This window comes from Podarcis filfolensis (assembly GCF_964270895.1).
Source record: "Podarcis filfolensis genome assembly, chromosome: 11".
Taxonomy (NCBI): domain Eukaryota; kingdom Metazoa; phylum Chordata; class Lepidosauria; order Squamata; family Lacertidae; genus Podarcis; species Podarcis filfolensis.
The window spans coordinates 48,077,893-48,104,496 of NC_139613.1; the positions used below are offsets into that span (position 1 = coordinate 48,077,893).

Here is a 26,604-nt window from a genome sequence, read left to right on the forward strand (position 1 = left end):
TACCCTATTCCAATCTGGCAACATCACCTTCTGGAACCAACTTGCAGATCTTTTGAGAAACAGTGTTTCCAATTTACTTTCAGTCATGAGATCCAATAGAATAATCAGGGATGCACTCCCCATCACACATCTGGCATAGATCAGTCATCAAGGACAATGAAAGGGATTTCCATTCCATAACCAGGTTGGAAGCCACAATGAAATGGGCCCAGAAAATCAGTATTGCGCCTGAAGCTTTTCAGTACACTTGCTCAAGCATCTTGCCCCCAAACGGAGATTTGCTACTAGACGATAGGCAGAGAAATAATGAGAGTTCAAGAGAAGTTTCTTCAAGAGGAGCATTACAACCACCTCTTGAAGAATTAAAGGAAGAACGATGACCAGGGGCTGCAAACTACGGCCCGGGGCCCAGATGCGGCCCACCAGGCTCATAAATCCAGCCCACGGACCCTGCCACCCACTTGGTCAGTCCCCGTGCTGAGCTAAACTGGCGTGGCAAGGCATCCGCGGCTTCTTTTCAGCCATCTGAACGGTCGGTAGAAAGCCTGAGCACAGTCCTCATTTTGATGGGTTCCAGAGGGCCTACACACATGCAAACGGCGCATCCATATGCTCTGCACAAGGGGCTGCTGAACACACCTGCGTCACAGTTCCCCATGCTCTCAGCCTGATCACGCGATGTTCCTGCAGCAAAGGGAATGGATAGGCTAGCATGCCACCACCTGCGTCATCCGAGTGGCAAAGGGGGTCGTCTCACCTCCCCCAAAGCACCAACAGAAGGACGGACAAAGACAACCCCCTTCCCCTCAAGCATTCTCACTGGAGCATCGGAAAACATCTTTCTGTTACTTGCGGCGGAGGCCATACCTTTGACGCCGGTTGTCATTTCGGCAGCGAGCTTTAGATTAACAGTGGTGGTGGTGGTGGTAAAACGCTCCAACTTGGCTCGCTGGGGCCAAAGGCGACCGCCAAACCTGAAATGTAACGAAGAAACAGAAAGAAATGGTGAAAAAAACCGATGCTTCTTAGCTATGCGCAGAAAAGAAAAGTCACTAACTCACAAGTTACTACTGCCTTTTCAAAGATGCTTAATTGGCGCTAGAAACGCAAGATATATCAGCTACGTGCCAAATGGCTGCTTAAACCAAGGTTACAGTGGCCAAAACAGAATGCCTGGTTGCCATTTGGGGACAAAACGGCTCAATAGCCTTATTTTCATTTTTTTCTTTCTTTTAATTTTTATTTATACTTTTCAGGTTTATGCATTTCACTGATTTTACAATCATTTTGACATTTCAAAACTTGACTTCTGCAGTTCCTTAAATTTATTTTTAATAGCTTCTGCATATCCTAATTAACTTAATTTTCTCATTTGTTCATCTTCTCTAAATATATACTCTTGTGAAACTGCAGGTTATTACAATAACTTATCTGTTTACAGTTTGTTTGTAAATATTCAGTAAACCATTTCCATTCTTTTATAAAAAGTTTGTTATCTTGATTTCCTACTTTTCAGGTAATGTTTCTCCATTTCCACATATTCCATCAGTTTTTGTATCCATTCTTCCTTTACTGGGACTTCCTCTTCTTTCCATTTTTGGGCAAGTAGCATTCTTGCCGCTGTAGTCGTACACATCAATAAATTTCTATACAGTTTGGGTCATCCCCTTAATATTCTTAAGAGGGTCTCTTCTCCGGTCTTCGGAGGCTGGCTGGAAGTGGGGAGGCAGAAAAAGCTCATCCTTTCTTTCCACTCTGCAGTTTTAATCCGAAATCTCAGTCGCCGTGCTGCACCCAGAGCTCAAAAATGGCTCGTGTTAATGAAATTCCCTGTTGCAAAAATGCGCCCGGAACAATGGGAGTTTTGAACGCTGTTAGAGACATCAGGTGCCATCTTGGCACCCAGGCATCTTCGCTTGGTTGCAAGTGGCCGATAATCAGGTGTAAAATGTGTCTGGCTAAGTTTGAACGCTGGTCTTAATATTATGTTAAAGGTAAAGGGCCCCTGACCATTAGTCGTGGCCGACTCTGGGGTTGCAGCGCTCATCTTACTTTATTGGCTGAGGGAGCTGGCGTACAGCTTCCGGGTCATGTGGCCAGCATGACTAAGCCGCTTCTGGCGAACCAGAGCAGCGCACGGAAACACTGTTTACCTTCCCGCTGGAGTGGTACCTATTTATCAACTTGCACTTTGTGCTTTCAAACTGCTAGGTTGGCAGGAGCAGGGACCGAGCAACGGGAGCTCACCCCGTCGCGGGGATTCAAACCGCTGACCTTCTGATCAGCAAGTCCTAGGCTCTGTGGTTTAACCCACAGCGCCACCCATGTCCCTTATATTGTGTTACCATGCATCATATAATATTGTGTTACCATGCATCTGTTCTCACCTTTTCCTCATAAAATCCAATGAAGACTCTCTCTATTTCAAAATCACTGGGATTTTTTTTTTTAAATAACAACATAATGAAGATTGTGACCCTGGTAACTGGTATGTTTTTAAAATACACATTTTGCTTTTTACTACACTTTTTAATGGCACTACCAGCCACAGCTGCATTGTGAGAAAGTAGTCCTGTTTAAACTACAGCCAGGTGCGGAGCTAAATCTTCTACTGAGGTTTATCTGCAATGCAAAATGTGAGCGAACACCATCACTCCCAAGGCTCAGCTTCACCAAATAGCCTAGCACAGATGGAAGTAGTCTGTAGCATACCTAGTTAAAACGGCGTTTTAAAAAGCCTGGTGCCATTTCAGCTCCAAAACAGCTGCTTCCGTGCATCATAAAAGAGCTTTCAAAATACAGTGTGTGCACAAGGGGGGGGGGGAGAGGAACCAGAACATGCCCGGCTGTGGTTTTACCCAAAGAGCATTGCTCAGATTACTTGAGAAATATTCCAGCTATGTGTGCCCATTCCAGAATCTTAAAAAAAAACAAAACTTATTCTATACATTTTGTATGAATTCATGCTGCTTTGCTACCCGGAGAAGTTAGGAAGTGAAAACACATGCCTGCCCTGTTTGATAGACAAGCCGATTGAACCTGGTATTTTATCAATCAATCAGATTTTTCTTCTCCTTCTTGCCTTCTCCCCTTGTATTATTAATACAGCAAGTCTTGGCATACCGTGTATATTGACAGCAGTCAGCTGCTGCCAAGAAATCACACGAGTTTCTCTTCTAATAGCTTTGTTTTTCAACTCGCCTGAGCATAGGAGAACGTATCAAATGCTGCAAGACATTTGCAAAAGTCTTCTGAATAAACAAGGTCTCCCCCAATGAATCTGATTTACTGTGAACTGTTCGGTACCTGGGGAAATGCCAAGAGAGGCTTAGAGCTCATGATTGCTTTCCACTGAGTTCCGCACAAACTTAGCTGTTACGGAAGCAGAAAGTAAACCAGTTGTGCTAGTGCAGGGGTCGGCAAACTAAGGTCCGTGGGCCGGATCCGGCCCAATTGCCCTCTGGATCCGGCCCGCAAACGGTTCTGCAATCGCCGTTTGGATTAGCGCAATCGCCATTTTTTGCAATTTTTTCTCCTCCCTTCCTCTTCCTGGCTTCTCCCCGCCCTGCGGAGGAAGGGGGCTGAGCTTTGATAGGAAGCCTCACCACCCGCCCGCCTGTCTCTCCCCATGGCTGTGCTGTGGGCTGGAGCTTGGTGCTGGCCCCATGCCTGGTGTCTGGGAAAACTGGCCCCAAAAGGAAAGGCGCTTTTGTTAGGATATGTCCAGGGAGATGGAAGAAGAGAAGAAGAAGAGTTTGGATTTGATGTCACGCTTTATCACTACCCGAAGGAGTCTCAAAGCGGCTAACATTCTCCTTTCCCTTCCTCCCCCACAACAAACACTCTGTGAGGTGAGTGGGGCTGAGAGACTTCAAAGAAGTGTGACTGACTCAAGGTCACCCAGCAGCTGCATGTGGAGGAGCGGAGACGCGAACCCAGTTCACCAGATTACGAATCTACTGCTCTTAACCACTACACCACACTGGTTCCTGACCACACTGGCTCCACACTGACGGAGGCATCAGGCAGGCCCCCAGTTGTCTCCGGACGATCACCGGTCTCCCGTGGAACAGCATCAGTCAATTAGCGACACGAGCCTCAGAGACGTTCCAAGACCCATGCCCACCCTTTCAGCAGTGTGTAAGTCTCCACAATGAAAGATGCAGACAGAGAGAGAGCATATTTACAGCTTTATTCAATGTAGTTCAGAACAAAGGAAGAACATGACTGCTTGCCTCCATGTCCAGGAAAAACAGCAGCAATACAAAAGCTATATACAAACGGAAGTTCCCAGCAAGAGCTGGAAGTAAACAGGCATGTGATACACCAGCCATGCCTGCTCCTTTTAAGGTGGAATGGAACTATATCCTAACAGCGCTGCCACCGCCGCCAGCTCCCAACTGCAGGCAGAGTGGCAGAGGAGGTAGGCAGGGGGAGGGGAGGGGCTGGGGGAGAGAGAAGCCCCCTGCACCAAGTGTGCACGCGCATGCACAAGTAGTCCGGCCCGCCACTAGGTCTGGGGGACGGTGAACTGGCCCCCTCCCAAAAAAGTTTGCTGCCCCCTATGCTAGTGGCTGTTTTTAAAAAGCCTCAAAAACAAAAACGCAAAATAAATAGCAAAAACAAAAGCGCCAAACTTAATCTGTTCCGCAAGTCTGTTTGATTTCCAAAATGTTCGAAAACCAAGGTGCAGCTTCTGATTGGTGCAGGCACCAACAGTCGCATCGGACTTTTGGCTTCCAAAAAACGTTCAAAAACCGGAACACTTACTTCTGGGTTTTTGGCGTTTGGGAACCAAGGCATTTGAGAACCAAGGTACCATTGTATATGCGTTTCTCTAACAGTAGAACAAAGTTGATCAGTTTATAGGTCTAATTATTTGCCAGTGTTTACCTATTCATTTTCCTTGTTCAGATTTAAGATATTGCTGTCCAACAAGCAAATGCTTAGGATAGAGCACATGTATCACTGAACAACTATTCTGGCTCTGTTGTAATTTTAAAGTATGGATTTAGTTGGTCTCATCATTTATAACAGATCATTAATATATCACTAGGGCCGCTTTGCCTTTCAGCAAGAACACAATCCATTTCTGGCAACAAAATTAGGAAAAGGACGGTGTGTGCTTCTTTCTTGCCTCTCTGGGACACCGGTTGCTTGCCCTGGTAGAGGACATTGTTATTGTCAAGTTGTTATTTTTCATAAAAGAGATGTTACAGCATTCCTTGTTACCAATATGTGAATTAATCCAAGCCCAGCTACACAAGCACGATGACCGCTTCTTTCTATTTTTGATTACAGGATTACAGGGAGAAACATCTGGGTGACCAAACATGCAGTGGTCGGCAGCTGCGTTAGAAAAGTTGGGTTCCACTCCAACTGTCTGTTGAGCTGCAGCAAGATCTCAGGGGGTTCCAGGCACTCACCCAGGGCCTGTGGTCCTTTGGAGAACTGAGACACAGTAGAGACTGTCATAGTTTTAAGAAATATAGTTTCTTCACCTTCAGTGTGCATGGAGGGAGTCCAGATCTTACAGCACAGTCATTTCATTGTCCTCCACAGCAGTCCATGGTGTCCAAGCCATCTCTCCCAGCCAGCCTTCAGCCAGCCTGCCCAAGATGGATCCCAGTCTTTTCTCTTCCTGCTTCTTCCTCCCAGAACAGCCTGTTAAAACCTCACACCCAGTTGCCCTGGCAACCTTTCAAAGCCCAGCCTCTGTTGACACTTCAGGACAAGGGGAGAAGGACAGTTCTCTTGCATTACCAATGGCCCTCAATGGTTTCTTAACGGCCCTAGCTTGGCCAGGTCATTTTGCATAGGCTTATAGAAACAGCTGGGTGACCAAACAGGCAGCAGCTATTTCCATGATGGAGGTGGATTGGGAGAAAACACTACTAGAGAAAGCGCTTCTACAATGGCAGAAGTGATTCTAACACAGTCCAGATTTCCCAAACAGGTGAGCCAGTGAGCATGGTCCCTTTCTCCCCTCTACACAATTTTTAAAATCATATGAATGAACACCCAAATAAGGTGATTAAAATACATAAGAGGACATACTTATATGCCAATACGCTTCCCCCCCTCCTATGGGAACTCCCCTACAGAATTTGAATTTTGTTTTATTGTGGTTTCATTTCCTTTGCTGAACTGTCACCCAAGACTGGATTCACTATGCACTATTACTTCCATAATCTCTCTTTACTCTGGGTTGAAAAATTGGAAGGAAGTAATCGTAAAGTAACAGGCAACAGCTAAGGCTCACTCAGCCTGGGTCCCTGCTGTTCGTGAAGATTACCACAGGACATTTATATAACAGATTGCTAATCCTGTATAACAATAGTGATCTTTGCCATTTGCTTGCTGCCTTGTAAAAAAAAATAAAAAATCACATTCCAACTTCTGCACTGAATTTCCAATTTCCGTCAACATTCTAGAAATACCCCACAGTGAAGCAAAATAATTTTGTGCATACCATACTTCTGTCAGGGAATGCCACAAGAAAAGCCTAAAATCTAAAGCATGTCTAAAGTTTGCCATTTCTTATTTATTTCGCCCTTCGCCAAATGGTGGTCGAGAAGGTACAAAAACATCACAATTAAAATAACAAAACAGAACCACACAAACAAACAAACATTGGAATAATGAAACAGTAGCACAGCATTATGGAAATTGGGCTCCCTGCAGAAGTAGGACCTAAATGCTTTCTGACACTTCAATGAAAAATGAAATTTCACTGGTGGCAATGCTTTATTGGTAGGCAAACTGGAGAGGGGAAATGAGGCAGCTTCTCTTTCATATCTCATTATAAAACAAACAGAACCCAATATTCGCAGGACGCATTGATCCTGATGATCTTTCAGGGGTGCCATTGGGTGGGCCTCTTAGGAAAACAACAGGAGAAAGGCCCACATTACCAAGAGATGAAGATGTCATGGTTATGACTGATGAATGTCTAGTTGCAAGGCAAAAACAGGATTTGTTTACTGCTCAAGGTCTCCTAACGATAGTTTCTATTTAAAATTCTGAAGTGCAGTGCTTCCAAGGTAAGACTAGACGGGTTTTTTCTTTTCTTTTTTAAACTTCTAGGATCAGTAGAGACAACATTTGTATGAAATTGTGTCTCTGAATATTTGGTGCGGAACAATGATTTTAAGACAAAGATGCATATAATTGCCTTTTAAAGGGGACATTTGCTTTCCAAAGTTATTTTTTAAATTTCCCAGAGTATGGCAATAGCTATAACTAATGTTCATTTAAATGTGTTCACAGGAACCTCAGACCCTCCAAGTGTCCCTATTTTACAGGGACGTCCCTGATTTAGAGAAGCTGTCCTGGTTTCTGATTTCATCCAATAATGTCCCGGTTTTCTTTAGGACACCCCTATTTTATTGGAGAAATGTTGAAGGGTATGGAGTTATCAGACAACCGAGCCACCTGAAGGAAATCCTGTAAAGGGATTTTTAAAAATGTTTCATGTTTTATTATGTATTTACAGTGGTACCTCAGGTTACAGACACTTCAGGTTACAGATGCTTCAGGTTACAGACTCCGCTAACCCAGAAATAGTACCTCGGGTTAAGAACTTTGCTTCAGGATGAGAAGAGAAATTGCGCAGCAGCGGCATGGCTGCAGCGGGAGGCCCCATTAGCTAAAGTGGTACCTCAGGTTAAGAACAGTTTCAGGTTAGGGACGGACCTCCAGAACGAATTAAGTTCTTAACCTGCAGCGGGAGGCCCCATTAGCTAAAGTGGTACCTCAGGTTAAGAACAGTTTCAGGTTAGGGACGGACCTCCAGAACGAATTAAGTTCTTAACCTGAGGTACCACTGTATATATGTTGGAAGCCGCCCCAAGCGGCTGGGGCAACCCAGTCAGATGTGTGGGGTATAAATAGTAAAATTATCATTATGGAATGGTACGTCCCTATTTTCATCGGAGAAATGTTGGAGGGTATGGAACCTTCAATACCTTTCATCCCTCAGGAGGTGCCGAACTCTTTGCCTTTCCATTGTGATGTAGATTTTTCACCAGAATAATTGCTCTTCACCTTTATGACTTCCTCAGACCACTGGCTTACATTTATTTTATTTTATTTTTAATTATTTTTTACAGACACTTGCTTAACACTATTTTTAAAGAAGGACAGGACCCAATCCTGAAGGGGAGCCACATTCCTTGGCATGAAATCTATTTTTGATCCAGATCACAAGAGCTGTGAATGTGAGTGACTCAGTAGGGAGGTCAACAACTCTATCTGCTCATATCTAGCCATCTGATTTCACATGATCCAGGACTGCACCTTGTATTAAAAACCAGAGATGGTGTAGCAGAGTGGCCGAGAAATTGGACTGCCAATCAGGAAGTCCTTCAATAAAATTTCATCTCGGCCATGAACTCACTAGTAGGCTTAGAGATGCCATTTCTGCCTCAGTCCTCCCATCTGCAATATGGGGAATAATACTGATTTACAGGGTTGCTGTAAGCAGAGATGGCATGTGAAAGGCACTGAGAGCACTGTACAAATGTTACATACTGTTATTCTTACTGGTAAATCGGGTCCTCCCTTAAAGAGGGCACGTATTGCGGTGAGACCTGGCAAACCGAGACCCTGTGTTGTGGGTGGGTACGATTGGTCGGCCACAACACCTGATTGGTAGGTCCCTCAAAGCTGAGTGCAATCTGGCCAATGGGACGCAGTCCAAACGGTTCGAAGGACCTATTAATGCCCATGCACGTGACCTCTTTCGGCGCGTGCATTTGGAACACCCGCCCACCTCTCCCTACTTTTAAGGTTTTGCGCTTCACCTTGCTATGCCGTTGTGTGTCATCTGTCATTGGGACAGGAGCACAGCAGGAATTTTCCCCACTTGGCTGATTGGCTGTTGCCATTTGGGTTTCGCCTGCCACGTAGCAAATCGTCACAACTTGTAAGGTTGCGGATAGGCTCTGGTTCAGGTGATAGGGGCTGGAGAACGCTCTCGCCATCCCTATGTGAAGGGTATTCCGTTAAAGGAATCCAGGAACTCGATGGTTTGGTCAACCCCTGAGAGGGGGTTATGCCCGTGTCTGAGTTCAGGGGGACATTTGGGTGGCGGAGATAGCCTGTTCCCAGCTTTCCACTTATCCAGGTTGTTATGTACTGAAGTTCTCACCCTGGGTCAGCAGGGGGATACTGTAGATAGTTATGCAAATGAAGGATTGAAAGTGACGTTCAGTGATTGGATAGTTTGTATGCAAATGAAGGATCGAAAGTGATGTTCAGTGATTGGATAGTTTTAGAAAGTTGCAACAGTTACGTTGTTCTGGAGCTCTATATAAGCAGGCTGACTGAGCTCCTCAGTTCAGTTCTGTTCCAGCTTACAAATAAAGAGCTGCTTTGGAAGAATTGCTGTGTCGTCTGATATGTTCACCCACAACTTAACACAGGTGTTCACCCTTGGCTGACCTATGCTGGTGCCCTGGGTCAGCGCTACCTGCATGGCAGGGAGCTAGTTGAACCAGAGCCTATGCAACCAGTCACATTCTGTAATCAACAAAGTTATGGCCTAAATTCTGCCAAAAACCAAACCAAAAAATTGAGTCATGAGCGCATTTATTTAGGGGGGAGGTTTCAGAGTCTGAACACGCAAACCTTGGCTCAAATTAGGCCTACAGCTAACAGTGGAGGATATAACGTAATAGTTATCTGTCCAAGTTGTGGTGTCTGGTGTTATTTATCTGGGATTTTCATTTTTATTTGTCAGAAGTTATTTGGAAGCTGTTTGTGCAAGCTGTTTTACTGTTAATAAATGTCAAAAGGCAGATCCAGTAAAAGAATATTACTTCAGATAAACAGGATGCTGCCTATTAATGTTGACTTTCTAGAAGACAGTAGTTACTGCAGTATTGCTAAACAAGCAAGAAGGAGGATGTCATACGGAATCTATCCTGAAACAAGTATATTTTGGGCAGAGCTTTTACTAGTTACATGGGTGACCAAATAACATTTCATTCCATTTATTTTCCGGCCAAATATGAAACTTACAGCACATGGCGAGAACCCAAAAACCTGCTTTGACATATGCAGCTTCCACATATGCACAAAAGGGCTTCTCAAACATTTCTAAAATACAGTACCTAGCATTGCAATGGACGAAGACCATTGATATTGATTGATTGATTGATTGATTGATTGATTGAATTTATATACTGCCCTATGACAGAGGTCTCAGGGCGGTTCTCAAAAAAGATCACAATATATAAAATCAAAATAAAAACAATAACTCAATAAAGGTAAAGGGACCCCTGACCATTAGGTCCAGTCGTGGCCGACTCTGGGGTTGCGGCGCTCATCTCACTTTATTGGCCGAGGGAGCCGGCATACAGCTTCTGGGTCATGTTGCCAGCATGACTAAGCTGCTTCTGGTGAACCAGAGCTGCGCACGGAAAGGCCATTTACCTTCCCGCCGGAGTGGTACCTATTTATCTACTTGTACTTGGACATGCTTTCGAACTGCTAGGTTGGCAGGAGCAGGGACCGAGCAACAGGAGCTCACCCCATTGCGGGGATTCAAACCGCCGACCTTCTGATCGGCAAGTCCTGGGCTCTGTAGTTTAACCCACAGCGTCACCCGTGCCCCAGGTCAACCAAAGGCCTGGTTAAAAAAGAATGTTTTTGCCTGGCGCCTAAAGGTGCATAATGAAGGCACCAGGCGGACTTCCCTGGGGAGAGCATTCTACAGATGGGAGCCACTGCAGAGAAGGACCCGTTCTCATGTTGCCACCCTTCGGACCTTTCGAGGAAAAGGCACACAGAGATCAGAAGACGATCTCAGGGTCCGGATAGGTTCATATGGAAAGAGGCGGTTTATTATTTTGAAGTGGCTTCTTAGGAAACATGGGGTCACAGGCACCAACTTGAGCAGAAGATGGGGGGACAATGACATGGGCATGATGTCTACGTGACACAGGGACACTTGGAGAAGCCTGGTGGTGTTGCTGAATGCAGTGGCAGCCCAGTTTCAATGGCTGGCAGATTTGTTCCTGCCCCTGTCGCCCCCACCATCCTGGGCTTGCTTCCCCCTCTCTTTCCCTTCCATGGCAGGAGGACAAAGAGGAGGTGGAGAAGGAGTCACCAGCCACAGAAGCCATTGGGCGCTCGGCTCCTCGCTCAACCTCCTCTAACCCCAATTGTTCTCAATACTGGGGGGGGGGGGTGTTCAAATGTTTTATGAGGCCCCTGAAGGGATCTGGGCCCCTTAGGGTAGGTGCCTATGCATGGGGCTCCTCAGACTCTCCAACACACTCACAAAACTCAGCATGAAACTCAGTTATGGCCCATTCATATGGAATGACAATATGGCAATAGAGCATGCTCTGGTTACCTCCTGCTTGGACTACTGCAATGTGGGGCTACCTTTGAAGGTGAAACGGAAACTACAACTAATCCAGAATGTGGCAGCTAGACAGGTGATTGGGAGTGGCTGCCGAGACCATATAACATCAGTCCTGAGAGACCTACATTGGCTCCCAATACGTTTCTGGGCACAGTTCAAAGTGTTGGTGCTGACCTTTAAAGCCCTAAATGGCCTCAGCCCAGTATACCTGAAGGAGCGTCTCCACCCCCATCCTTCTACCCAGACACAGAGGTCCAGCACCGAGGGCCTTCTGGCAGTTCCCTCACGGCAAGAAGTGAGGTTACAGGGAACCAGGCAGAGGGCCTTCTCGGTAGTGGTGCCAGCCCTGTGGAACACCCTCCCATCAGATGTCAAGGAAATAAACAACTATCTGACTTTTAGAAGACATCTGAAGGCAGCCCTGTATTGGGAAGTTTTTAATGTCTGATGTTTTATCGTGTTTTTAAGATTCTGTTCAGAGCTGGCCCGAGTGGTTGGGGAAACCCAGCCAGATGGGCGGGGTATAAATAATTTACTATTACTATTATTACTACTACTGCTGCTGCTATTATAGAACTGTCACTTCAGCACCCTTTTGGTGAAAGTCCTCTATTTCCATGTAAAAGGTCACCTATATTTCCATTGCCATTGCATGGGATGCTTTGGAGACACAGATATATCCTTTCCACAGAATTCAACTTTACAGTATTGTGAGAAAGAAGTTAACATTCACCGTAATTCAAGAATTAAACTCCTCCTTGGCCTACAATTGTTTTGGCACTCATGTGCTCTGAAGCAGATGGTGTCTAAAAATGCCTCCAAATCAAACTCCACTTCTTATAACAGCTAAATACATAAGTTGCATAAAACTGGGAGATATTCAAGACACACACTTTAAACATTTGTTAAAAAAAAACCCTAGAAGCTTTTCTCTTGGGAAAGATGGGATTAGAACTACCCAAACAGTATAGACATTTATTTCTGTATGTGACTACAGCTGCAAGAATGTTCTTTGCCCCAAAGTGGAAGGATGAAGAGGTCCCGACGAAAGAAGAATGGATACAGAAACTAATGGAGTACGCAGAAATAGTGAAACTTACTGAAGAATAAGAAATCAAGGCAACAAACTTTTTAGAAAGGAATAGAAATGGTTTATTAAGTATTTACAAACAAACTGTAAACAGATCAAGACATTGGCAGGATTATCGTAAAAACCTGCAGTTTTAAATATATATATATATATGTGTGTGTGTGTATATATATATATATATATATATAACTGTTTTATATATATATATATATATATATATATATATATATATATATATATGACTAGATGATTAAAAGAATAAGTTAAGGCTATTTGGAGTATGCAGGAAAGGACAAAAGTAAATGTAAGGAACCGCAGAAAGAGGGGGAAGGGACTCGGAATTTAAAATGTTAAAATTATGGTTAAATAATTGTCGTAATGCATATAAATGAAAATTACAAATATATATTTTTTAAAGACATACACTTCAATAATTTAGACACAGCAATTCAGAACTCAGAATGAGCAATCTTTCCATTTTGCTTTGCTCAAGAAGTTCACAAACAGATTTCCATTAACTGATAATATTTGTTAGTTTGCTAAAAGCAAACATGGCACTCGCAAATTAATATTAAAATATTAATAGTTTTTACATATCAAAGTAAGGTGACATCACCATATACAACTAGAGATTACAGCCAATTTGTATACATGAGCCTTCCCCAATCTACATGGCTATGCCAACTGGAGTAATGGTTCAAAACATCTGAAAGGCGGAAGATTGGGGGAAGCTGGCATACATTAAGAAATTAGCTAAAAAGATCCCGCATAGCTCCCTCAAACTACCTGAATTTTGGGCTTCGGGCATTCACTTGTTCATCAAGGGCCAATTATGATAGTGATGGGTATTTTGTGTTGCCATTTCCATTGTTGATCAGTGACCATATGCAGATACCATCAAGGATGCTCAACTGTTGGTTTAGAGCTAACCTGAAAACAAACCTCTTGTCTATACAGTGGTGCCTCGCAAGACAAAATTAATCCGTTCTGCGAGTATCTTCGTCTTGCGGTTTTTTCGTCTTGCGAAGCACAGCTATTAGCGGCTTAGCGGCTTTAAGAAAACAAGGAAACAAAGGAACAAAGGAAACAAACTCGCAAGAACTTGCAAGACGTTTCGTCTTGCGAAGCAAGCCCATAGGGAAAATCGTCTAGCGAAGCGACACAAAACCCGAAAAACCCTTTCGTCTTGCGCGTTTTTCGTTTTGCGAGGCATTCGTCTTGCGGGGCACCACTGTACTGGAAAGATTCCTAAGAAGTTGTTGATAAAGGCAACAAAAGAGTGTATCAGACCACTGTGTGTTTGCCCATTTTTACCTATATATACAGGGTAATGTTATCACAACAGAGGACAACATAGAGCTTATCATCATCTAGGGATACTTCCTCTTGCTTTCAACATGTGTAACTCAGTCTCTATAGTGTAAACAAACCTGACTGGAGCAGGTGAAGGTACTATAGTCATAAAATGAATTGGAAATTGTTTGAATTCCATGCATGATCATATTAAGGTTGCCATATGTCCTCTTTTTGCAGGACACATCCTCTTTTTCATGGGTATGTAACACAAGAGTCGTCATGGCAATCCATAGTTAAAAGTATTATTATTATTATTATTATTATTATTATTATTATTATTATTAGCCCACCCATCTGACTGGGTTTCCCCAGCCGCTCTGGGTGGCTCCCAACAGAATATTAAAAACATGATAAAACATCAAACATTAAAAACTTCCCGATACAGGGCTGTCTTCAGGTGTTTTCTAAAAGTCAAATAGTTGTTTATTTCCTTGACATCTGATGGGAGGGCGTTCCACAGGACGGGTACCACTACTAAGAAGGCCCTCTGCTTTGCTTGGTTCCCTGTAACCTCACTTCTTGCAGTGAGAGAACTGCCAGAAGGCCCTTGGAGCTGGACCTCAGTGTCTGGGCTTAACGATGGGGGTGGAGATGCTCCTTCAGGTATACTGGGCCGAGGCCATTTAGGGCTTTAAAGGTCAGTGCCAACACTTTGAATTGTGCTTGGAAACGTACTGGGAGCCAATGTAGGTCTCTCAGGACTGGTGTAATATGGTCTCAGCAACTACTCCCAGTCACCAGTCTAGCTGCCGCATTCTAGATTAGTTGTAGTTTCTGGGTCACCTTCACAGGTAGCCCCAAGTAGGCAAATGTGTCCTCTTTTTTGCTCTTTGAAATGTGGCAACCCTAGATCATATGGAATTTTCGCTACTGAAGTTATACCTAAAAAAAAATTCATCTCCAGATCTGATCAGATATTCACACAAACCCAGTGTAAACACTCAGGCCTTTTTTTCTACAGGAGCAATGCTCCTTGCGCCGTTGTTTTCGCACATTGACCTGCGCATCCCTGTTTCATGCTGAAGTTGCCATTATTTCAGGACAGGTGAACTTTTGCCAAGGTGCAAGTTTGAATGTGTTGGTGAACGGCAATGAGACGGTTCAGATTTTATTAGGAAAGTTACCCCGTTCATTTCAGCACTACCAAAAAGCTGCAGCTTCCAGGACTAAATTAATTGGGAGTCCGGTCCGGTCCCCGTTCTTGTGCATGCTTCACTCGGCATAACATTATTCAAGGTCAGTATTACAGGCTCATCATTTCTGTGTCGGATGACAGATGAGGCTGATGGCTTCTGCCTCAGCTGTCATCAGAGCACCCATGAAGAACTAGCAAGCAGTCAGAGTTCTATTTTAAAGACCCAATTCTCCTCACTCGCAGGGGTCTAACAGCACACGTGTCCCTCAAATCTAATTCACTCGGGCTGCTTTCAGATACTGCAGTATAACGGCTGAGAAGCTGAACTTGGAAGCAGAAAGCCACGAATTTTAGTCTTGCCTCCGTCAAAATTCAGTGGCCTTGAGTAAACCTCTCTGTCTGTCTGTCTGTCTGTCTGTCTCTCAGCCTGCCCTTCCTCCTCATATATAATAGGGATCTATATTCAGGGGTGGTTGCAAACAGGGCTATTTTTTATAGAAAAAGAGGGGCCGGAACTCACCATGAACAACTCCCTTGTTCTCTTATAATGGCAATGGCGCCCACCTGAGAGTTGCCAGAACTAGGTTCCGGTGAGATCCAGCTGTAAAAATGCCCTGGTTGTAAGGATTAAACATTAAAAGTTCAATGTAAGCAAATGCGAAGTGATGCATGCTGGGCCAAAACTCCTAAATTCACATATACATTAACAGGGGGTGAACCTTCAGTGACTGACGGGGATCAAGACCTTGGGGTCATGGCGGATAGTCCTCTGAAAATGCTGACTGGCTGAGGGGAGATTGCAACATTTGGGCCTTTGTAGTTAACTCAGGGACCAAACATGTTAGAAGAGAATATCATTGTGCTTCGCGTGGAGAAAGGGGACAGAGAGATGTTTTCCTCGCTCTCTCACAATGCTAGATTGTAACACATAGTTAAAATCTATGGCATTTGATACCACAAGATGCAGTGATGGTTGCCACTTGATAGCTTCAAAGAGGGATTAGGCAAATTCATGGCGGGTAAGACCTTTAATGATGGGACGCGGATGGCGCTGTGGGTAAAAGCCTCAGCGCCTAGGACTTGCCGATCGAAAGGTCGGCGGTTCGAATCCCCGCGGCGGGGTGCGCTCCCGTCGCTCGGTCCCAGCGCCTGCCAACCTAGCAGTTCGAAAGCACCCCCGGGTGCAAGTAGATAAATAGGGACCGCTTACCAGCGGGAAGGTAAACGGCGTTCCGTGTGCTGCGCTGGCTCGCCAGAGCAGCTTCGTCACACTGGCCACGTGACCCGGAAGTGTCTTCGGACGGCGCCGGCTCCCGGCCTCTAGAGTGAGATGAGCGCACAACCCTAGAGTCTGTCAAGACTGGCCCGTACAGGCAGGGGTACCTTTACCTTTACCTTAAGACCTTTAATGACTACTAGGCATTGTGGCTATATCTCCTTTATTATCTCTTCTTCTTCTTCTTCTTCTTCTTCTTCTTCTTCTTCTTCTTCTTCTTCTTCTTCTTCTTTATACCCCACCCATCTGGCTGGGTTTCCCCAGGCAGGATACTTCCATATACCCGTGAAGTGTTTTGAAATATGCTTATTATAAAGGCAAGAAACTCATACCCTCCAACATTTCTCCGATGAAAATAGGGACGTCCTATTCCATAATAATAATTTTACTATTTATACCAGGGGTAGGCAACCTAAGGCCCAATCACCTTCTCAATCTGGCCCACGGATGATCCAGGAATCAGTGTGTTTTTACATGAATAGAATGTGTGTTTTTATTTAAAATGCATCTCTGCGTTATTTGTGGGGCCTGCCTGGTGTTTTTACATGAGCAGAATGTGTGCTTTTATTTAAAATGCCTCTCTGGGTTATTTGTGGGGCAGAGGAATTCGTTCATTTCCCCCCAAAAAATATAGTCCGGCCCAACACATGGTCTGAGGGATGGTGGACTGGCCCACAGCTGAAAAAGGTTGCTGACCCCTAATTTATACTCTGCGTATCTGACTGGGTTGTCCCAGCCACTCTGGGTGGCTTCCAACACATATAAAAACATAATTAAACATTGACAAACTTCCCTAAACAGGGCTGCCTTCAAATGTCTTGGGGGGGGGGTCAGATAACTCCATACCCTCTAACATTTCTCCAATGAAAACAGGGACATCCTACCATACCCACCAACATTTCTCTGATGGAAATAGGGATGTCCTGAGGAAAAGCGGAACATTCTGGGATCAAATCAGAAACCCAGACAGCTTCTGTAAAACCAGGACGGTCCCTGGAAAATAGGGACAATTGTAGGGTCTGGAAACTGTATCAGAAGTTCTCCAAAGACATTCAACGCATGTCATTATAATAACGACTTCAAACACACAGGAGAAATGAAGTGAAGCTGGGTGAAGGAGGCAGCTCAGATTGAAAGCTGTAGTACGGAAATAACTGTGAGCTTCATGCACATAGAAAATAGTTATAGCGCTGGCCCTACCGTAAGGCAGGGTGAGGCAGATGCCTCAGGCAGCAAATGCTGGAGACAATGGAAGGGGTGACCAAGAACTGTGTGTGTATACACACACCAGACAGCCTGCCCTGTGCCCACAATGTGGCAAAAAACATTGCTCTGTCATTAATGTTGAAACATGGTGCAACTTTCAGTCTGGTCAGCTTCTGTGTACAGAAGGATGGTTGCCACATTGCCTTTTAGCGCAAGTAGCAAAATGTCTTGGGTCTGCTGTTCCTTCTCCCTCTCACATTGGTTATTTAGCCTAGTCATGGCTAGGCCATTTGTGAGGCAGGCTGAAGACTCCAGAAGAGCTAATGGTGGATGATGAATTTGGGGTATAATTTAGAGGCGACAGATGTGGAACACAAGCCCTGAATTTATGGATTCCAGTCCTTCCTAGCATCAGCTCTCTTAGCTAGACTGCTCTGGGAAGTATGGATGAAGCCAAATGCCTGGTCCTATACTGAGGTACTTCTCCCTTCTGGGAAAACCACATGAAGATCAAGGACAAGAGACTTCGCTTTTTTTGTCATAGGTGATAGAAAGGTCTTCCTTAGTACAAAGTGCCATCACCAGGGACAGCATCAGACATTTCACCATTCATTCTCAAATCCAATAATTTATCTCACATGTTCAGATTCACCCCTCAGTGCACTGTCAATGCTGTACCAGGAAAGACTATTGCCAGAAAGCTTCTGGCAATCAGAGTTGAGGTTGGATGAACCCTTGGTCACACCATACAGTTGTCAAAGGACCAAACATCCATGAATGAAGAGAAACGTGAGCCCAAGTCAGGTATTCCTGAACCTAACGTCTGCCTTTTCTCCATTGAAAACAGCCAGGTGATTTTGCCAGCAATTTCTCTGGATTCATTATAATTTGCCATAATGGCTCTTTGTACATTTGTCTGTGCGAATCAGCACCTACTAATATGCATTTAGGGCTCAGCAGAAAACCAAGAGATGCTGTGAAATATAGATCAGCTTTAGTTCTTTGAAAAATTGCCAGCAAGGATTCTGTCCTCATGGTCAGCATAACACAATAATTAAAAACAACATCAACAATACAATGCAGCAGACAACAGGATGTGGGACTATTAAACTCCACTCAAATTGCAGACCAAAGGCCTGAACAAATATGTTTTAAATTGACAATTACATGAGGTACAACAAAATCTCCACAGGTAAAGAGTTCCTCAAGCAAAGTACTGGCACCAAGAAGGCCCTGTTTTGTGGTATGGTCCCATGGGCTGCTGGACAGGAGCAGGGGGCTACAAGCAGGGCCTCTCCTCATCTGTGCCCCTGACCCTCAAGGGACTGCAAAGGATCCAGAATTACCCCAAGCTGCATACCTGCTCCTTCAGAGGCAGTGTAACCTCATCAAGAGCGGGCAGCCTACCATCCACCTGGTCTAAGAACCACCGACTAACAGGGCCTCCATCTTATCTGGATTGAGCTTCTGTTTATTGGCTCTCATCCAGTCCATTACGGAGGCAAGACAATGGTCCAGCACTTCCACTGCCTCACCTGCAGATGCAAAGGAGAAGTAGAGTTGTGTGCCATCAACATATTGCTGACAATGTATTCTGAACCTCCGGATAACCCCACTCTGCAGTTTCATGTAGATGTTAAACAGCATAGGGGATACAATTGAACCCTGAGGAGCCTCACATTGAAGGCTCCATAGGGCTGAAGCATCACCCCCCGGAAGCCTCCATTCAAGTAGGACCGGAACCACTGCAAAGTGATGCCACCCATTACTTGGACAGCGGCTCCAGAAGGATACCATGGTATTGAACACCGATGAGAAGTTGAGGAGAATTAACAGGGACATGTTTCCTCTGCCTCTCTCTTGACACGGTGATCAAAGCAGTTTCTATGCTGAAACTGGGCCTAAACCCCAGTTGAAATGGATGTAGAAAATGAGTTTCCTCCAAGAGTGCCTGGATTTGGTCCACAAGCACCTGCTCAAGAACTTTGCCCCAGAAGGGGAGATCAGAAACTGGGGAAGGTTTTTTGAGGAGTGGTTTTACCACTGCCTCCTTCAAGCAGGCGGGAACCATCCCCTCTTGCAAGGAAGCACAAATCATCTGCCTGGATCAGTAACACATGATCCCGTCTTGCTGCTCCTCAATAGCAACCTGGTACTGTGGGTTAAACCACAGAGCCTAGGACTTGCCGATCAAAAGGTCGGTGGTTTGAATCCCCGCAACGGGGTGAGCTCCCGTTGCTCGGTCCCTGCTCCTGCCAACCTAGCAGTTCAAAAGCATGTCAAAGTGCAATTAGATAAATAGGTACCGCTCCAGCGGGAAGGCAAACGGCGTTTCCGTGCGCTGCTCTGGTTCACCAGAAGCAGCTTAGTCATGCTGGCCACATGACCCAGAAGCTGTACACCGGCTCCCTCGGCCAATAAAGCAAGATGAGCGCCGCAACTCCAGAGTCGGCCACGACTGGACCTAATGGTCAGGGGTCCCTTTACCTTTAGTGGCATCATTCACCAGCAGCAGGTTCCGGACTGTCTTCAAGGTGGCCCCATGGATTGCTATAGTCGTACGAGGAGTCTATTACAGCATGAATCACTGCAGCCAGATTACTCTGATACAGGAAAGTCCATAGCTAGCTGGACAGGCAGTCTTCACAGCTGAAGCTACTTGGGCCTCAAGTGTCAGCTTATGCACCTGTTCTCTGGGGGTGGGGAGTTCTATGCCACCCAGAACAGGAACTTTTCCTGATTCCTGTAAGCCAATGATATTCAAGGAATAAGGCATGCGCCATAGTGAACGATGGCGTAACGGAACAAATAACACTAAACCTGAGGTACAAGACAAGGATGCCCCCTTTCTCCAATTTTATTTGTATTACTTATTGAAGTTTTAGCCAACGTAATTAGAGACGATGAAAATATAAAAGGGAAAGGTAATAAAGGAAAAGAGAAAATGAGCTTATTTGCAGGTGGCGCCTTGCTGATAATTGAAAATCGGGTGGAAAATACGCAGGTAATAGAAGCATATTTGAAGGAATTTGGAGAAATGACAAAGTTGTGAGTTAATTGGAATCAGAGAAGTTTCCCCAATTCTTGGACTGAGTAATCATCTACCAAAAGAATCTCCACCTTATTGATACTGAGTCTGCGTTTATTGACCCACATATGGACATCAGTCTAGCCTCTCCCAGTACAGATTTGGGTAGCTCTCTTACAATAAAAACAAAACAATATTTGTGCTTTGCCTTAATTCTCTTCCCCTACCTTTCGAAGTTTGTGCAATATCTGTTCAGCATAGATATCTATCTTGTCTATAGAATTATATTTTTAAACAAATATTTCCTATACACAAAGCTGCTCCTTCCAGTAAGTGAAGACAGACAGGATTATCTCTTTGCAGCTAGTGCACACACAAAACACGCAGCGAGTGCAAACACAAAACACACACACAAAATCTAGAACATGCCAGCCTAGAGGGATTCTGAGTTTTCCACAGAACCTGTTGTAAACCATTCAGTTACTGAGGTGGAATACTCACTTTAATCACTGTGCATTTATTCCTCTCAGGTTACCATTGTGAGCATATTTACTTCACGGTAAGTGCTACCGAAATCTATTGGACTTACTTTTCAATAAACCTCAGGGTCAGCAGAATGTCTGTGTTTTTAGCACCAAATGCAATAGTTTTTCCTGTTACAGGCACAGCACAGCTTTGGATTGACAAACAGTTAAGGAAAACAGCATGCAAGATTTCCTTAACCAGCTATGGTTTGGCACAGACTAAGATGTGAAGATTTCCCGTTAATTAGATAACTCTTCATTGCCTCTCAGCCTCAAAATAGCCCAAACAAACCAACCATTCACAGAAGCCTATCATTAAAAACAATTTGGCAAGGAACCAAAAAACAACAACAACAAAAGCCCTCCAGACCCTTGATTTGCCAGGATGTTAACTCAGTTGTGACCATTTCCAAAGCTACACACAAGTTCAACAACGTGCCTAATTTCATACTGTGTTTTAAGATTCAAGAAAGGCAGTGTTCTTTTTGCGACTCTTTCCTGGATTCTTGAGCTCTGTCTGGAGTGTGTTTTAACAGATGGGCTGGCTGGCAGACTGTGGGCTGTAAACCAGCAAGCCGTGTGGAATCTGCACTGAATGATTTGGAACCGAGCGCTCGTAAAGTTCACGGACACAGGCAGACTCAGACTTGTACGCAATCGCACACAGAGGAGGTCACACACAGAGTACACATCGCTAGGCAGTCTGCCTCCATCCCCCAACCGCGCAGGGGAAGTTCAAGACTTGGCATTCGGCTTTACAATCCTCTCACATACATTGCAGCTCCTCATCTGGCCGAAACAAAGGAAGGGAAACAAAAAATACTACATATACAGTCTCCAAAGAAATTAGCATCTCTTAACACAGCCTGCAAACAAGAGATACAGAAAGAGGCATTGGGCAACTATCATGGATGGTGACTGAAATTTCCCCCTGTTGTCAAATCCAGCACATAGGAGGAAAAGAAATTAAGGGTAGGATGGCTACTGAGTATTTGTTTGCCCTAAGAAAGACTATTCCCATCTCTCACTATTCTGAGACAGGAAGAAAAGATAGCCCAAGTGGAAATTTAGTCCAAGCCAGCCAGCTTTTGTTAGTTTTGTTTACAACCAAATAGTTACCATGGCATGTGTTATATTTGTAATAAACACACATACACACAATTCTGACATGTACAGCAACTGCACCCTGCATTAGAGATGGCTTGCATGCATGTTTATTTAGAACATAGGCTCTATATTGCACATCTGTATTACACATAGCCTTCTGTGTGCTCCATTAATTGCTTTTCCCATCTTTACACCAGGTAATTATCGCATTATAGTCTGAAACACCATCAGGGAAGCTTCCCTCGGCATACTCTGCCCTTTGGGTGGTGGAAACAGAAATCAAATACTGCTAAGAAAATTACTGCCAAGAAAAGATGACAACTTTTTCCCATACGCCGTTGTCCCCAATTTTAAAGACCTATTTTTAAAAGTCCGTGGCTCTCAGCAGAGCAACAACTCTGTGATCTTACCTTAACGGAAGTTTCTCAAGCAGATGGGCAAATACTGGGGGAGGAAAGGTAACAAAAATGATAAAAGGGGGACCTTTCCCCCCCCCCTCCTCCTGCTCTGGAAGATGGGACTCCAATGGCTTCAAGTTACAAGACTAAACATCAGGAAAAACTTTCTGAGCTGTTCGACAGTGAAACAGATTCTCTCCTTCTTTGGAGGTTTCTAAGCAGAGGTCGGATGGCCATCTGTCATGGATGCTTTGGCTGAGATTCCTGCATTGGAGGGGGTCAGTCTGGATGACCTTCGAGGTCCCTTCCAACTCTGCGATTCTCCAGCTTCCTGTATTTTAGGTTTGCAAAAGGAGACTCGCTGCTCAGTGCCAACCTCTTCTTAAAACCATCGTCCTCTCCTCTCTCTGGCTGGTATGAACTAAGTTGGGGGGTGGGCAATAGGGAAGAGCCCAGCCCTTCTTTGCAAACTGGGGGTGGGGGGGTCCCTGTGCAAGCCCCTGCCTGGAAGAAGGTAACCACGCGCGGACCTGATGGAAGACTCCAAGTCCCCAGTGGGTCCAGCCCGGCTAGAGAGAGAGAAAGATCCACTCACCCTTTTTTCTTTCTTTCCTTCTCCGGAGGCGTCCCGCTTCTCAAGGCGCAGCTTCCCCGGCATGGGAGGCGCCGGGCAGCCGCGTCTCTGCCCTTGCGGGATCCGGGGACAGGCAGGCGAGCAGCCGAGTCCGCCCCCCGCGCCGGCAATTCATGGACCTATTTGCTTGCGCTGGAAAGAGAGAGGCAGCCCAAGCGGGGCGGGAGGAGGGGGGTGCGGGGCGGGGCCAGCTCTCCTGATTGACAGCCGCCTCCTCTTTGCCTTCCTCGCCCTGGGAAAGGGAACCGGGCGGAGGAAGCCGCGTTTAAGGAGGACAAAGGGCGGCGGGGAGGACCCCTAGTGGCCACAGAGGGGAAACCAACCGGGAAAAGCGTCCAGGTAAGAGCGCCGGAAAGATGCTCCAGGTAGATGCGGATGCAGCTGGCGCCGCACACCTGCCCATTAACCCCTCCGTCCCCGCGTGGCGGCGCTGCGGTCTGAACCACTGAGCCTCTTGGGCTTGCCCACAGGAAGGTCGGCGGTTCGAAAAAGTCCGAGAAAGCTTTCCATTCTTCCACAAAACGTTCACCATTAGGTACTTCTCTTATTTTAGTTTCTCTCTCTCCCCCCCCCCCCCCACTTATTTATTTCTCTTATTTTAGCTGGTAACTCTGCGGATTCCGCAGGGTCCCATCACTTTACTTAACCATTCTTCTTTGGTGAGCACTACTGGTGCATCCCACCAGATGTCAAAGAGAAGAACAACTACCAGACTTTTAGAAGACATCTGAAGGCAGCTCTGTTTAGTGAAGCCTTTAATGTTTAACAGACTGCTGTATTTTAATACTTTGTTGGAAGCCACCCAGAGTGGCTGGGGAAACCCAGCCAGGTGGGCGGGGTATAAATAATAAATTATTATTATTATTATTATTATTATTATTATTATTATTATTATTATTATATTACTTCCTGTGGGAGCAGGTGGTGCTGTGGTCTAAACCACTGAGCCTCTTGGGCTTGGCAGTTGGAAGGTCGGCTGTTCGAATCTTCATGGCGGGGTGAACTCCCGTTGCTCTGCCCCAGCTCCTCCCAACGTAGCAATTTGAAAGCACACCAGCGCGAGTAGATAAATAGGTACCACTGTGGCGGGAAGGTAAATGGCGTTCCCGTGTGCTCTGGTTTCCATCACGGTGTTCTGTTGTGCCAGAAGCAGTTTAGGCATGCTGGCCACATGACCCGGAAAGCTGTCTGTGGACAAACGCTGCCTCCCTTGGCCTGAAAACAAGATGAGCGCCAGAACCCCATAGTCGCCTTTGGTTGGATTTAACCATCCAGGGGTCTTTACCTTTACCTATAGGGCAAACCACTTTCTTTGTAGTTGTAGAGTTTAAAATAACCAGGGCTTTTTCAGCCGGAACTCAGTTTCGGCACCTCTCAGCTGGGCACCATTGCCATTATAAGAGAAAAGGGGAGGTATTTGTGGTAAATTCTGGCACCTCCTTTTCTAGAAAAATAGCACTGAAGATTAACAGAACCTTTTTTTATCCCCAGCCGTGGCTCATCCTCTCATGGCTGATATGAGACAGGTACCTTAGCTCACAACCAGAAGCAGAACTCTCCCAGAGAGAGAAGGGATGCCTCAACACATTCATTTCTCACCAAGAATGGTAATCTGTGCACCTGTATATCACCTCCTCATTTGGGTCCCATAGGTAAAGGGTAAAGGGACCCCTGACCATTAGGTCAAGTCGTGGCCGACTCTGGGGTTGCGGCACTCATCTCGCTTTACTGGCCGAGGGAGCCAGCGTACAACTTCTGGGTCATGTGGCCAGCATGACTAAGCCGCTTCTGGCGAACCAGAAGGGGTCCCTTTACCCTTTACCTATGGGACCCAGCGCACGGAAACGCCGTTTACCTTCCCGCTGGAGTGGTACCTATTTATCTACTTGCACTAGCGTGCTTTCGAACTGCTAGGTTGGCAGGAGCAGGGACCGAGCAACGGGAGCTCACCCCGTCGTGGGGATTCAAACCACTGACCTTTTGATCGGCAAGTCATAGGCTCTGTGGTTTAACCCACGGCGCCACCCGTGTCCCTCAAGTGGGTCCCATGGGTAAAGGTGCTCAGTTGGGTAATACCCAACCATACTCAGGACTCAGAAGTGCACTCCCCACTGCCATGGACAGATGATAATTCCAATCACATGCTGGTGGCGTGGGAAGGCTTGTTCCAATCACTCCAAAATTCCCACTTTTGGGTGGGATCAGTGCTTGTCAAAGTTGCCGGCGCCTAATTTGCTATGCCAGAAGAATAGTTTGCATACAATCTGCTGCTGCATAAATGCCTGGATCAGGGCCACGGCGCCGAAGTTCAACTCTTTAAAGCCACTTACTTTCTGCACAATTGTTTTTGGACCGGAGCCTCCGTTTCCCTGCTTGAACGGTGGGCATTAAAAATCTCACTCACAGCTTGGACCAGTTATGAAGATGAATGAGTTCATAACCGTAATAAGCTCTCGTTGTTTAAAGCAATATGCTTTAGTCGTTCAAAGTGCGAAGCAGAAAGAACACAAATTGTAATCAAAGCAACCAGAAGCATCAAAGAGTGGGGATGAAGGGGGGAAGGAAAAGATTTAAAGAGCGGGGCAGAGAAAGCACATAAAGGGAATATTAATCTCCATTTACCAAAGATCTATTCAGAAAGCTAACAACTAAACTGACGACTGAAATATTTAATTTTCGGCTTTAATGAATAATTATCCCTTTTTAAAATGCTCTTGAGTTTGCTGGGAAAACAGTGTCCTTCAAGCAGTTTTCTTTAGAAGAGAGATTATAAAAAGCCTTCTATCAGATTGCGTTGACTGGGAAGCCCAGCTTGAATATCACTGTGTACAGAATCTCTCAATCCTTTATTCAAAGTAAGTGCACTTACTCTGATTGTGATAACCTCTCAACTCATTCTGTCTACATCTCCATGAGAGTAAAAGCAAATCACATCAGGGGCTTTCACTCAGGGCTGACGCAGGGGCCTTGCTTTATGGGAGCTCCTTATAATGATATTTAATGAGGCATAAGCATACTAATAATAAAGTATTACAGCAGAAGGGAAATTATGTAGAAACAAGGTTAGCAAAGAAGTTGGATGTGTGCTTCTTCCGTCATAAATGCGTATTCTTTTTCAAGGAAATATGGAAGAGTGCAGCTTAGCTTTACTTTGTTCCTAGATAAACGGGGTTTTCAGATGTGAGGAAAACACATATACAGTGGTACCTCAGGTTACATACACTTCAGGTTACATACGCTTCAGGTTAAAGACTCCACTAACCCAGAAATAGTGCTTCAGGTTAAGAACTTTGCTTCCGGATGAGAACAGAAATCGTGCGGCGGCAGCAGGAGGCCCCATTAGCTAAAGTGGTGCTTCAGGTTAAGAACAGTTTCAGGTTAAGTACGGACCTCTGGAACGAATTAAGTACTTAACCTGAGGTACCACTGTACTAATAGCAAACTCAGGCCGTGTACATACTTTCATCTGCATTCAC

At 45.2% G+C, this 26,604-nt stretch overlaps 1 protein-coding gene across 2 annotated transcripts in view; it reads right to left on the reverse strand.

The window, feature by feature from the left end:
* Window positions 1–23,267, reverse strand: part of MARCHF3 (membrane associated ring-CH-type finger 3) — a 176,517-nt gene extending 153,250 nt beyond the window's left edge. Inside the window, exons 1-2 of one of the 2 annotated variants that reach the window (XM_083577160.1) lie at window positions 23,090–23,267; window positions 868–974 (exon numbers count right to left, since the gene is read on the reverse strand). The gene's annotated coding sequence lies outside the window, so the exon portion shown is untranslated. The remainder of the gene's footprint in view (window positions 1–867; window positions 975–23,089) is intronic. The other variant, XM_083577161.1, reaches the window with a different exon arrangement.
* Window positions 23,268–26,604: the final 3,337 nt, after the last annotated feature.